Source organism: Schistocerca americana, chromosome 5, assembly GCF_021461395.2.
Source record: "Schistocerca americana isolate TAMUIC-IGC-003095 chromosome 5, iqSchAmer2.1, whole genome shotgun sequence".
NCBI lineage: Eukaryota > Metazoa > Arthropoda > Insecta > Orthoptera > Acrididae > Schistocerca > Schistocerca americana.
In genome coordinates this window covers 179,835,172-179,849,664 of record NC_060123.1, presented here as the reverse complement: position 1 = coordinate 179,849,664, position 14,493 = coordinate 179,835,172, and the positions used below count along the sequence as shown (strand labels likewise).

The 14,493-nt window shown below is 40.7% G+C and overlaps 1 protein-coding gene across 1 annotated transcript in view; it reads right to left on the bottom strand.

Moving 5' to 3' along the window:
• LOC124616259 overlaps positions 1–14,493 on the bottom strand; it is a 932,810-nt gene that overhangs the window by 739,820 nt on the left and 178,497 nt on the right. The window lies entirely within an intron of this gene.

Here is a 14,493-nt window from a genome sequence, read left to right as displayed (position 1 = left end):
ACTCTGAGGCTAATAAGAGAGGGCTGGTTTAGGAAAAACAGACGAAGCATCATTGCATTCGCAGAATTTAAGAACCCTTTTGTTAATGTAAAATAGGATAAAATGTTTTCCAGTCTTAGGCAACGATGAGGGGTTGAAGGAAAGATATTAGTCTTAGGACTCGAAGCAAAGTGGAATATTTCAGCGCTTACAGAGCGATACAACAGACTAAAATTAAGACGAGTGTAACGTACGGCGGCTCATTGTCATCATTGATACTTAATTTGTATATTGAAGAAAGACCGAGAGAAGGTGTGGGCAATCTCGGTTTGGGAGCCATTTGCCACGGACAGAAATTCAGTAGAATTCATTTCGCCGATGACCCAACAGTATAGCCGTTAGTTAACAACAGTTGATTCGGGTTCTTATTCAGTTGAATCTCTGCCACCTGATAACCATAAATTACACAAAACAAAACGATGATTGAGGTAATGCTATACCTAGCAGTTGGACTGAATACGAACAGCAGATTCCTCTGACACGCATCACCCGCAGTTTCTGTACGCTAGTGATTCACGCTAGCTGTCGGACCTAACTAGCGAAAGAGTATTTAACTGATCGCGTAAACAGACTATCTACTGCCCTTCCCTGATGCTTCACGATACTGAAGAAGAAGCAAAGACGAGAGAAAACCCATTATTATGTAGATGCCGCTTTGATTGTAAGCAACGCGACGGCAACTAGAGGGAAATGAATGCAGTAGGCAGTAGTACGAGGAGCGGATTATCTGGAAGCTGTTGACAACTCAGCGTTCATATTTTGTTGACTCCAGTTGTTTTATCTGACCCGCTGACGACCTCGATGTAAATCATGGAACAGATATCGTCTAACAGCTGTCTGTCGGAATTCTGTCAGCCGCTTGCGTCATCTTACGTATCATTCAGGAAGCGGTCAGGGTGTTACTAGCACTGCGCTACGATGTTCTATGTTCTGCGTAGCAAATCAAAGCGATGGAAGAAAACTCAGTTGCTAAAAATGTCTGACATTGGAAGCAGCCCTTTTCTTTTACTGTCTCTCTTCTAAAATTCGATAGAGCAACAGCAATGGTGTTACTTGATTATAGAACAATAGTTACAAAACAAATTTACGTTGCCGAAGAAGCATTCGTCAAACACTGCTACTGCAAATTAAGGACAACTATAGCGAGAACAGCAACCAATAAATTTCTTCAAACACTACTTTATTCACTTCTGAATAGTAAAAACGTATGTTCGTGTTATATAACTAAACAATTAGCTAACTTTTTTTAAACTTGATATATTCATCATTCATACCGAACACGGAAAAACAGTGCGGCTAGACAACAATGCAAGGAGATTAGAGTGAAACTCACCACTTCTCAGCGCCTAATGATTCGTTTTACTAATGAAGCTACTACAATACAAATGCTCCAACGAATAAATCATAAACAATTTCACTTGTTTTATCATTTGCGAACATAGCTCCTACATTCACGGTGACCTCCCAGTTGCTTAAAATGTAAAAGTACTGTGAATCTCACCGTTCGACAATAGATCTGCTCAGGCCTACGACCTAAGTTACAGAACTTTAGAAATTCCAAGAGACTGAATCGCAAGTGGCGACTAGTTTTTAGAGAATTGCTCTAAAATTTAAATACATTACGTTAAATATATGATAACTGCATGTATGTATAATCAATTAGTTTCCAATCAATAATAAGAGGAAAACATAGGGAAGGTGACGATTTTGGCCATTCGTAGGAAATTAACATTTGTCCGAAATGATCTGGGAAACCCCAGGAAAACAAACCTAATTTGACTGTAAGAACATTATTTCTCAAAATTTCATTTATTTTAGTTCATTTCAGTAGCAAGACTTTGAGGTAAGAATGCGTAAGGTATTCCTGTAACCAAAAGGAAAACCTTCAAACCTTCAGTGGTTAGTAAATCGTAATGTTATCCACTGATTCGTACTTGAGGTCATTGTTTAAATACGTTATACGTAATAATTATTCTGTGTATTTTATCAGCCATGTTCTGTATATTACGTAATTATGCAGACAGGACATTTCCTGTGTTCAAGTTCTCTATGGTATTATATGCTTGGTGTTACCACTGAAGGTGTAATAAATGAGACATTCATATCTTTGAGAGTATGAAGATGGGAAAGATACTTCTGAAAGTTATAGTTATATGTCTGTGTTGTAGATTGATGGTAATAATAATTGCGTGTTACTTAATACTTGTCACTCATTCATAATCTTTTCCTTGAGAACTCCTATTATGAGTCCCAATAACAGTGAATGAGTTACGTTTGCTTCTTCTTTATTTATTAGATAATATCACTTAAAAATTTTATATTAGCTGTGAGCACCACATCTGAGAGATTATGTACATGATGGCTTATACACACAATGAAATAAAAAGTGGATTCAATATATTTAGGATATTCTGTTGGTTCTGACAACTAGAAATATGCTTAAGTCCATTCCAGGGCAACAGTATAACCATTCAGGTAAAGAGTGGTAAATTAAAAAGAGTCATTGATGACTTTGCTGAAGAGATGACGCAAATATACTAACTATTATACTGAACTGAGTTATCTTGTGGGAATAACGTGTCAGAAGATTTCGGAAGGAAGTTTGCAGTACCTTAGATGTGTCGGCACCAGTTGAACGTTGAGGGCGTAATAGTATGAGCAGCGAGTCCCCTAAGCACTGCATGTAAATGCTGAATACGTGGTTCAGCGGTGTGTATGGCTAGCATGTCGCCGTGATGTGGTTCGGCAAAGTAAGTTCGAGTAGGCACTGAGCAGATCAGCCATATTACTGCAGCGAGTAGACAGAGGCAGGGTGTCGCTGACAGGGTGGGTGGGATGCGGGAGGGGTGATTGGGGGGAGGGGGGGGAGGCGCTGGGCAGGTAACATCGGTTCAGTGATTTGGAAAACCCGAGTGCTAACGTGACAGTGAACGGGGCTGTGCTTCAGGGGTGAGGATAGATGACACAAGAACTGAGTGTTAAAACAGGAACTGAGTACGTTAAACCTGAAACCTAATATATTAAACTAAAACAACAAAACTGCTTAAAGACACCGTACGAAAAATCTAGAGACAGTATTGCAACCGCTATGCAAACATGAGCTGAGTGAAATTATTACCATGTGTGTAAAATTATAACTAACGAAGTTATTAACATTTTAGACGTTTTTTATGGAATAGGTATCAAATAATTCAGATATGCAATATATGCATCAGACAGTTTTGTAGCTCTTGATGTCAGCTAGGGAGGGAGTTCTGTAGTTGTTGATGCCAGGTAGGGAATGACCATATTTCTAATATTGTTAAGCAAGTAACAAATATTTCGCTGCAATTATAGTGATTTTGCTGCTCGTTTCCAACATGTATTACTGCTTGCAAATGTTATGCTTGCATTGCCAAATTAATGATTTATACTGTGTTCAATCTATAACGTGATCAGAAACAAATTATGTGAGACCACAATTCGACTACATTTGTTGGTACTTGAGTAAAGAAACAATCAGTGATTATTCTGTATTTTGTAGCACATTTATTAACCTGCAGAATCTTTCTTAACGATTTCCTCTAGTGATCACGATCCATACATTCATTTGTTACACTATATCATGTTGTCACTATTAATTAAGGAACTCCATGCATATTTCATGTTACTATAATGGCTTAAAGCTGATGTATGTGATTCAACCCTCTTGATCAGATGAACCATGTTAAAATCTAAGGTCTTCCACTTGTGGTTAGGCAGCAATAAAATCATATTGGCTGACGATGAATTCCACATCGTTGTTATCCGATTCTCACAGAAGTTTGCTATTAGCAGCCTGTCCAGAATGGGATTGCATTTCCAAATAATTCTAGATTTATTGTTGGATCACCTTCCTAGTAAAAATCTTGAGGCCTTAGCAACAGACGAAAGTTAAGGGAACTCTGAGTTCCAGATAGAGCAGCAGCTGCAGCTTTAGTAGCAGTGCAATCGTTATGTATTGAAGAACGTTTTAGTGTAGTAGCAGGCGGTACGACACCGTGTCACGTCTACGTGACTGTCGGCGTCTGCGCGGTCATCATGCCATTGTCTTGGGGCCATTCATGGTACTTTTCTATAACAGACCCTTCGCATCGCAGCATCTTCATGCCATAGCCTCACCATGCCACTGTGTACCAATGCTGCCATTTCTAAGCGCCACAGAATCTCAGCGTTGCAGCATCTCTGTGTCATATTCTCTGCATCTGTCTTCATGCGGCATGCATATTCACAGTGCGTCCTTGCTGCAATCTTTGTGCCGAGGTCTTTGCGCTTCAGTGTCTCAATATCATTGTGGCTCTGCATCGTAGAGCCTTCGCGCCATTGTGCATCCATAATGTTGTGTACCTTCGCTGCTGAGTTTCAGCAGTTCAAAATGGTTCAAATGGCTCTGAGCACTATGGGACTTAACATCTGAGGTCATCAGTCCCCGAGAACTTAGAACTACTTAAACCTAACTAACCTAAGGACATCACACACATCCATGCCCGAGGCACGATTCGAACCTGTGACAGTAGCGGTCGCGCGGTTGCAGACTGAAGCGCCTAGAACCGCTCGGCCACACGGGCCAGCTTTCAGCAGTTCTGCGCCTCTGTACCACATTGCCTTGGTGCCACAGCTTCTCAGTGGCGCCACATCTCGGCGCTGCTTTGTCTGCGTCGCACTCCCTCCATCACAGTCTTCATGCTACAGCATATCCGTGCCACAGTCTTCACGCCAAATCTGCGCCGTAGAACCTGTGCTGCTGCCCTTGTGTTGCAGTCTTCGTGTCACAGTATCTCCACTCCACAGCACCTCTTTGGAAGTTTCTGCATCAAAGTCTTTGAATTGCACCGCATCCGCACTCAGTTTCCACAGAATAACTAAACTGTACTCTGTGCTGAAGTGACTCTGTTCCGAAACCTCCACACACCTCTGTGTCAGCACATCTGCACAATACGAAGGAAATTAAAAAGTTTCCAAGTGAGTGTGGTTCAGAATGAATGCAAACAGCTCTGAGATGCGGAGATAAGACACAGATGTGGAGTATCAGTGTGTATTAGGAATCCAACCAATAGCGACCAAGAATATGTTGACAGATTATGATAATAATTTGTCAAAAATAGCATCAAACTTTGGAGAAATATAATCTGAATTAAATGTGGAAGTGGAGTCAAAGCTTGGTGGAGGTGATGGGGAATTAAGTGAATTAATGGAATAATTTGATCAGTTTGAAGCCAAATTACAGAAATAAAAATGAAACATGAGACTAATTCCAAATCAGTAGAGGCCGTTAGTCATAATAGGGTTGATGATGTAGAGAAATGGTTATTAGCCAGGATGGAGGGAGTGTAATGTGATCTTGTGGGGTAGACTGAGGCAGAAGAACGTAAATGAACATGGTATGAAAAGCAAATAATGTAGAGTTTAAGTCCATAAAAGTCGAAATTTCTGAATGTAATAAGTAGATAAGAAAGAATTCGAAGGTGAAATAAATGTTTTGAAGAGATTATCAATTGTGTAACTGTAGGGAATGGTAAATTAAGGTTAAATTATCCTATGGGACAAGGGATCAATTACCACACCTTTCAATGGAGAAATTGAGTATCATGCACTGGATTTTCTAGCTATGTTTAAAGGGTAATTTTATAGTTATCATGAGTGGCAGCATAAAATTTAAATCTGTAAACAGGCAGTTAGAAAGGAAGAGCTCAGATTTGGGCAAACCACCATGCAGAGCAATTTACTGGTTTTCAAAGTTTTGAAACAATGTTCTTGAAAAACTATTTGGGGCAGGTTAAGTAGTTGAGACTGCAAAATGATTTTCTGAACGGACCAGCTTACCAGTGTGAGAAACATGAGGAGTTTTGTTGTAGTCTGTTAAATAAATTAAATCATCTGGGTAGGCCAATGGGTATCTTCACAGAGATTTCAGATTTGAACAGGAAACTGCCAGAACCCTTGCGATTGGAACTAATCCACAGTCGTATTGATTCTATGGAAGAATTTCAGTTTCAATGAGAACATGAATACGGCTCTACGTTATAGATAGAAATTCGTTGAACAGAGAGAGAGAGAGAGAGAGAGAGAGAGAGAGAGAGAGAGAGAGAGAGAAAGAAAGAAAGAGAGAGAGAGACTGGCACGAATCAGGAACGGAAATTACAATAACAACAGTTTTAATGGAAATAGTTGCAAATGTGGTAGAGCTGGGCACATTACAAGGACACAGATTAGAGAAACAGAAGAAGCAATATATGAAGGTAGTATCTGTTCCCGAATGAACAGTTACCATTAATGAGCATGCATCTTTCGCTAGAATGAAATGATAATTAAATGGACACCCTAGCTGCAAAGAGGCGGTGATATACTTCATAAGGGACGTGTTGAAAATGTGTGCACCGACCGGTACTCGAACCCGGGAACTCCTGCTTACATGGCAGACGCTCTATCCCTCTTTTTTTTATCTCATTTTGTTCGTTTTTGTTCGTTGCATCTGCTCGGGGCGGACGTCGTAAGACATCCGTTTAAGTTCGTTGTTGATCGATTAGCTCAGTTTTTTTATTACAGAGGGCTGCTAACCCTCTGACCGAACACGCTGAGCTACCGTGCCGGCTGTGAGCCAACAAGGACACAGAGGATAGTGCGCCTGCAGGGACTTATCCCTTGCACGCTCCCCGTGAGACTCACATTCCCAACATGCCCACACCACTACATTCGTAGTGCACCTAATAGGTAGAAATTAAGGGGGAAGAAGAGATAATATTAATCACAGAATAGAGCAAAAAGGGATAGAGTTAGAAAGCAGGGACTGCAAGGCGGCAATTTTCAAGGTATACGGTGAAAAAACTATCTGGTGCCTCACATAATGTCCATAGGGAAGTTAGTGACAATGCTATGAATACGACCACAGAAAATAATGGTGGATTAGCTTCAGCCAAGATTACTAAGGTTGGATGTATATCAAATCGCTTGGTTTTTATTTATTTATTTTTCGGACTTCCTAGCGTTCATCTCATCAGAATACGCTGTGATCAGTATCATTTTCTGAGTTGACCATCCGAAAATTCAAGTGACTTGGAGAAATATTTTTCCCCAGAAGTGGGTAAATTTATTTTTATGTGCTGTTGTGTTATGAATCTCAGAGAGGATGGGAAATGTTCAGTCGGATGTCTTTGTTTATCCATGATGATAAATTATTCATTGTTATTCACACATGCATTTGATTTATCATATGTTTGGGTTTCACGAGTTCATTGTTTCACGTTTTTCCTTTGCTCACAATTTCCACGTGTACCTTACCTCTATGTGCGAATATTTAAGGTATCAATGATACTTAACTTACGTTGCAATTTACTCAGCGGCTATGTTATATATGAATTATTGCTACCACAACATAAACCTTCCACTTTCACGTTATTAGCTGATGTAGGGCGCAGATGGCAGACATTTATCCCGCACAGTTTGAGCCTATAAGGTGTAATTTTAACATAGTTTGAGACACTATGATGTGATGTTTATAGTCAATTCGAAACTCAGTTGTTACTTCCGAGTAACCCAGGATCTCATGAACGATCACATCGCTTATTCTAAAATAATTTCTCACTAACGACAATAAATATAATGCAAGCTGAATACTTGTTTGTCATTTTTACTGAGACATGATGACTAGTTGCTACTTACAGTGCAAGATGCATAAATAATCAGAAGATTTAAACATGTAAAAAAAGAAATAAAAAGAAAAAAACGAGTAGAAAGGTTATTTCGACATAGTGTAATTTTTGCGAGGTGAAATGAATGATGGGATTTCCGAGATTTGTGTAATTTTTATCACAGGAATCTAAACACTTAAATATTCAGAAATGTTCAATTTATCTGTAAGTGAATTACGAGCATCTCTGTGTGGAAATACTAAACACGCCAGAGTGACGCATATTGCATAGCGGTCTACCATGACAGAAATTGCTTTCTTTTTCGGAGACAAGTCAATTCGAGGAGACTTTGGCCTCTGCAGCCACCATATCTGCGGCTGATTGATTGTTTTTATGAGAATATAAGAAATAGAATACGTAAACAAACAATACCGGACATTCATACTTCGAAAGAAGGCACCAACAAAGTGCTTTGTATACTGTGAGCGAATGTAGTGGCAAACATACAATAAACTGTTACATAAAATTTCGAGAGAAGTGCCGGATGTCTGCAACTTACTGCGCAGTCTTTTGGCCATCTTCAGGTGAATATTGACAGCAAAGGAACTGAGCTTATGTATTTAGCACCCCGGCGGTACGTCCGGATGGCGTTGCGCAAGCGCTGTTTGTCTATCAGTCTGTGGGCTGCCCCGTGGTGAAACTGGCTTTATCGATATCAGGTCGTTTTCGTATGGTAAACGACGCCGGCTACACAGAGGACAAGGTTTTACAAATAAACTAAATTGGAACGATCGCATACATAATGTTGTGGGTAGAGCAAACCAAAGACTGCGATTCATCGGCAGAACACTTAAGGTGCAACAGGTCTACTAAAGAGACTGCTTGCACCACGCTTGTCCGCCCTTATCTGGAGTATTGCTGTGCGGTTTGGGTTCCGTACCACGTGGGACTGACGGTTGACATCGAAAAACGTCAAAGACGAGCGGCTCGTTTTGTACTATCGCGAAATAGGGGAGATAGTGTCACAGACATGATACGTGAATTGGTGTGGGTTATCATTAAAACAAAGGCGTTTTTCGTTGCGACAGGGTCTTCTCATGATTTTTCCTGTCAGAAAGGTCACAGTTCGTAGTAATAGACGGAAAGTCATCGAGTAAAACAGAAGTAATATCCGGCGTTCCCCAAGGAATTGTTATAGGCCCTCTAGTGCTCCTGATCTATATTAACGATATAGGAGACAATCTGAGTAGTCGTCTTGGATTGTTTGCAGACGATGCTGTCATTTACCGTCTTGTAAAGTCATCAGATGATCAAAACGACTTGCAAAATAATGTAGATAAGATATCTGTATGGTGCGAAAAGTGGCAATTTACCCTGAATAAGGAAAAGTGTGAATTTATTCACATGAGTACTAAAAGAAATCAGCTAAATTTCGATTACGCGGTAAGTCAAACAAATCTGAAGACTGTAAATTCAACTGAATATTTAGGGATTACAATTACAAATAACCTAAATTGGAACGATGACATAGATAATGTTATGGGTAGAGCAAACCAAAACTGCGATTCATTGGCAGAACACTTAGAAGGAGCAACAGGTCTGCTAAAGAGACTGCTTACACCATGCTTGTCCGCTCTATTCTGGAGTATTGCTGTGCGGTGTGTGATCCGCACGAGGTGGGACTGACGGATGATATTGAAAAAGTTCAAAGAAAAGCGACTCGTTTTGTACTATCGCTAAATAGGGGAGATAGTGCCACAGACATGAAACTTGGAGTGGCAATCATTAAAACAAAGACTTTTCGTTGCGAAGGGATCTTCTCACGAAATTTCCATAACTAGTTTTCTCCTTCGATTGCGAAAACATTCTGTTGGCACCCACCTACATAGGTGGAAATGATCATTACGATAAAATAAGAGAAATAAGGACCCGCACAGAAAAATATAGGTGCTCGTTTTCCCCGCTCGCCTTCGAGAGTGGGACGATAGAGAGACAGTTTGAAGGTGGTTCATTGAACAATCTGTCCGGCATTTTATTGTGAATAGCAGAGTAATCACGCAGATGTACACGTTCTCTATGACGAGATTCCATGCACAATTTATCTGGAAACTGCCATCTCGATTAATAAGGGACTCAGACAATCGTATTTCCACTGATTCCCTGATGACGGAACTCCAAAAGTTTGACCTTTGGGCCATAGTTTTTGTTTTTTGTATTTCATTAAATGACTAGCGAGATACAATGCTCGGCGATAGCACAGTTACTGGCTTGGAGGAGCCGCGTACCCCACTGATGTACGATGCGTTCCTGCGCTGTGCGCTTCATTTGTCCTATGTAAGATTTGCGCATTCGCCCGGAATTCTGTTAATACTGCCTTACGTAAATCTATGTCGTCTTTAACAGATCCCAATAACGCCGAGATTTTAGAAGCAGGGCGAAATACTGCTTTAAATTTGTGTCTTCTTAATATTCTGCTTGTTTTGGCTGTAATATTTCCAATATATTGTAAATAAGCAACCGTTTTTAAGGTCTCACCCTCTTGTTTATCTTGCCGTTTGTAGGTATGTAGCGCTCTCTGTACTTTTTGGGATGAATATCCATTGTTCTGGAACACAGTCTGCAGGTTGCCCAGGTCAGTTTGCAGATTATCGGCGTCCTAGATCTTATGAATTCGGTGGATTATGGCCTTAATAACGCCCAACGTTTGTGGCAACTTCTGTCTTGCAGATGCAGTTCTGTATGAGTGGGATTTCGAAACACCGAATGCCCAAGTGTCCCATCCCTCTTATGTCACACCAAGACGTTTAATAAAGGCCAGGAACCATCTTCTTTCATATCCATAGTACATTTTATGTTTTCGTGTACGGAATTCAAGATGTTGAAGGAACTCTCGAAGGCCGTCCATACCATGAGGCCAACTATAAAAGTGTCATAAACGTACTGCTAAAATACCGTTGGCTTTAAAATACTGAGGTGAGTGATCGATCCTAAAAATCTTACGTAAAAAGATTGGTCTGTAAATGAAACTAGTGGAAATTCATTTGTGAAGAAATACTGTAAACTCTTTGGAATACTGTTATTTGCGCGAAGTGTGAGAACTGTAAGCTTGCCTCTGATGTGATAGGAGGTATTTTTGTATTTTTTGCGAACAATGTAATTTCGGCTCTGTTAATGTGAAAAATCAGAATACTGTATGCTATACTAAAATGTGAGAAAATATATTTACGTAAAAAAATGCTGCAACAACCATCTCCCAATACATGTAGTTCAAATCAACCGTGAGGACCTGATGTGAGATTTTCAGCTTCAAGAATCAACCCCTAGACAAGAAAAACTGAAGCCATCTCAATATGACAAGCTAAGTAAATTCAAATGGCTCTGAGCACTATGGGACTTAACTTCTGAGGTCATCAGTCCTCTAGAACTTAGAACTACTTAAACCTAACTAACCTAAGGACATCACACACATCCATGCCCGAGGCAGGATGTGAACCTGCGACCGTAACGGTCGCGCGGTTCCAAACTGTAGAACCTAGAACGGCGACCCCGGCCGGCGACAAGCTAAGTAAACTTGGAAGTTTATTGTAATCTTCGCTCCTCTCAAGTCTTCATAAAAATCTTTGCTTATTAATTACTTGAACTGGACGTTATTTAATGGAAGGAGGGGAGAGATTACAGAGACCACCAGAGATACATTTATAAAAAGTCAAACGTCATCGAAACTGACAAGAAGTCGTTGATTTGCAGCTTAAGTCACTGAAGTCTGCTGATAAAATGACTAGGATTCCTTATGTGATGTGGAGACTTGCCTACAATGGGTTTCAGTAATAACGCCTAGTATTTGGCCAAATCATAGGTGGCTGCTCCAGTGTTGCCTACTATAGGGCGTAAAGGCAGACCTTCTTTGTTGACCTTGGGCAGTCCATAGAGCGCTAGGTGGAGCTGAACTATTTCGTCTCAGTTTCTTAAGGATCTCCTTTGGTAGAGAGCTGTTAGTAGTTCTCTTGTTTTTCACATAGCTCGATTAGCAGGATCCTTATCGATTTTACGGTGTCACTCAATAAAACATTGATCTTTTTAATCTCTAGCATTATCTCTATCCGACTTGAGTACACCGTATCCACGTCTGTGCCTAAGTTACAGAGGGCTGCTCTCTCCACAGAGATGCTGCTTTTCGGTGTCAACACACTGCAAGAGTATCGATTAATTTCCTTATGGAATAATACGTGCGCCGTGAAAGCTTTAAATCTCAAGGGGAGTAATGGCCGGATCGGTGGATTGGAAGGAACGGTCCAACACCCTGGCCACCCTGCTCTCCAGACATTACGCCCTTGACTTGTTTTTTTCTGGGGCTATATCAAGGACAGAGTCTTCGTCACACCAGTTGCTGAGGTCGACGAACTGAAGACTAGGATACAAGCTGCTTTGGGTTCTGTGATAGAACATATGTTACGAAACTCCTGGCGGGAACTGGAATACCGCCTCGACATTCTCCGAGCTACAAAGGGAGCACACGTAAGGTTTACTAACGTAAGTGGTCTTAAACTACTAACACTAATCTATGTAATGGCATCAAATGTAAATTATTATGTCAAACGTTTATTCTGTTATAAATTTCTATAACCGGGGCAAGACTTTGTGCTCACCCGGTATTGTATGATGAAAGCTGGTTCTGCCTTGGCGCCAGTGATGGCCGTGTGTTGGTTAGAAGGAGACCAGTTGAGAGCCTACAACCAACCTGTCTGTTTGCTAGACACACTCAACCTATACCTGGAGTTACGGTCTGGGATGCGATTTCGTATGACAGCAGGAGCACTTTCATTGTTATCCCATGCACCATGACACTGCTTAGTCTGTATGTAAGTTTGGTGCTTCCATTTATGAACGGCATTCCAGGGGATGATTTCCAACTGGATAACAATTTCCCACGTACCACTTTTGTAACCTCGCATGCTCTGCAGGGTATCGACATATTGCCTTGGCTTGCTCCATCACCAGATCCCTCTCCAGTCGAGCATATACATCATCGGACAACTCCGGCGTCATCCACAACCAGCATTAACCGTCCCTGTACTGGCCGACCCACTGCAACAGGCGTGGAACTCCATCACACAAACTGACTTTCGGTACCTCTGCAACACAATGTAAGCAATTTTGCGCGTTTGCATTCAACATTCTGGAGGCTACTCTGGTTATTAATGTACCAGAATTTCACATTTGCAATGGCTTATCTCGCGCTGTCATTAACCACTGATCCTGCTATGTGTATCACCTGCGTATGTTACCTAGACAAAAGTACTCCCAAAATTTCACTGCCCCAAATAATTATTTTTTGGTGTTGCAGTTTTTTCCGGCAGTGTAGTTACAATTATACAGCATATCTAGTGATATAGAGGCGAGCTCCACAAAGAAACGGTCTGATATGCGAACAACAAGCGCCCACTAGCCGTTGGTTCAAAATGGTTCAAATGGCTCTGAGCACTATGGGACTCAACTGCTGAGGTCATTAGTCCCCTAGAACTTAGAACTAGTTAAACCTAACTAACCTAAGGACATCACAAACATCCATGCCCGAGGCAGGATTCGAACCTGCGACCCTAGCGGTCTTGCGGCTCCAGACTGCAGCGCCTTTAACCGCACGGCCACTTCGGCCGGCACTAGCCGTTGTAATGGTTCTTTATTTACGTGACCATTACGGCACTCCAACCCCAGTTCACGATACCAGTAATATCGTACTACTTTTCTGCGAAATAACAGACATATTTTTGTGACAATATTCACATTTGGTTTTATTAATGTATAGGTACTCCGATGTATCGATATATTACAGTGATATGGTCCTTGTGTGTCTTCATTTCTGTAAGACTGTCGTAATCTTTGACTTACTTGTAACCGTTTTGGCGCGAATGCCACAGAGCAGTCTTTGTTTCACTTTGCAGAAGTTGTTATTTCGCTTTGTAAAAGATCAGTCAAGTCTTGTGTTTGGTTAAAGTGGAAATTAAATACATGAAGATTGATACAAAACTGTTTTCTTGATGATGTGAAAATCAAGAAGAAGTATATGTGAATTTACAAGAAGTTTAATAAAAATGTTGTTCGTGAACAACAAGTCAAAAATTTTTTCTACGATACCATTGTTCTGATCTGGGATCGTTTGATCATTAAGAATCTCCAGAAAAACGCATTTGTTAGGTCTTCAAATATTGCTAAAATACAGATCTCGACCTTCTAGCAGTTAAAGTGGAATCACCCTAGAATCAACAACAGGAAACATAACAACTTCGACCAAATATATGTGGGAACCCATTCTAGATAAGTGTCAAAATTTATGACATTTTTTACAATGACTTCATTATTTCCATTCTGACGATATCATCCACAGCCAATAACTTTGTTGTTGCTTGATAAAGCGAACATATGCTGCGTGAGCAACATTATTAATCTGATTTCTAACCTACTTTGCAAATGGTGGTACTGTTAGACCGTCTGATACCCGATTTTTCTTTCGGCATCCACGCTGGCCGTCCTGGTAACGAACTGGTTCTCGGAGTTCTGACTGTCGTAGATGTAACAGCTAGCGACAACTTAAGAACATGAATGTCGAATTTGAAGTCATCCTTCAACTGAAATCACAGTTCTTGTTTATTTTGATTTCGCACACTGCTGCTTTTAAATAGATTCTTGATGTCGCTGTACCGTGGAGCCAACATCACGAAGCTGATCAAATTGTACCTCATTTCGTGACTGTACCTGACCCAGTTATCGATGACAGCTCACATACTTTGCCGGCGGGAGTGGCGGAGCGGTT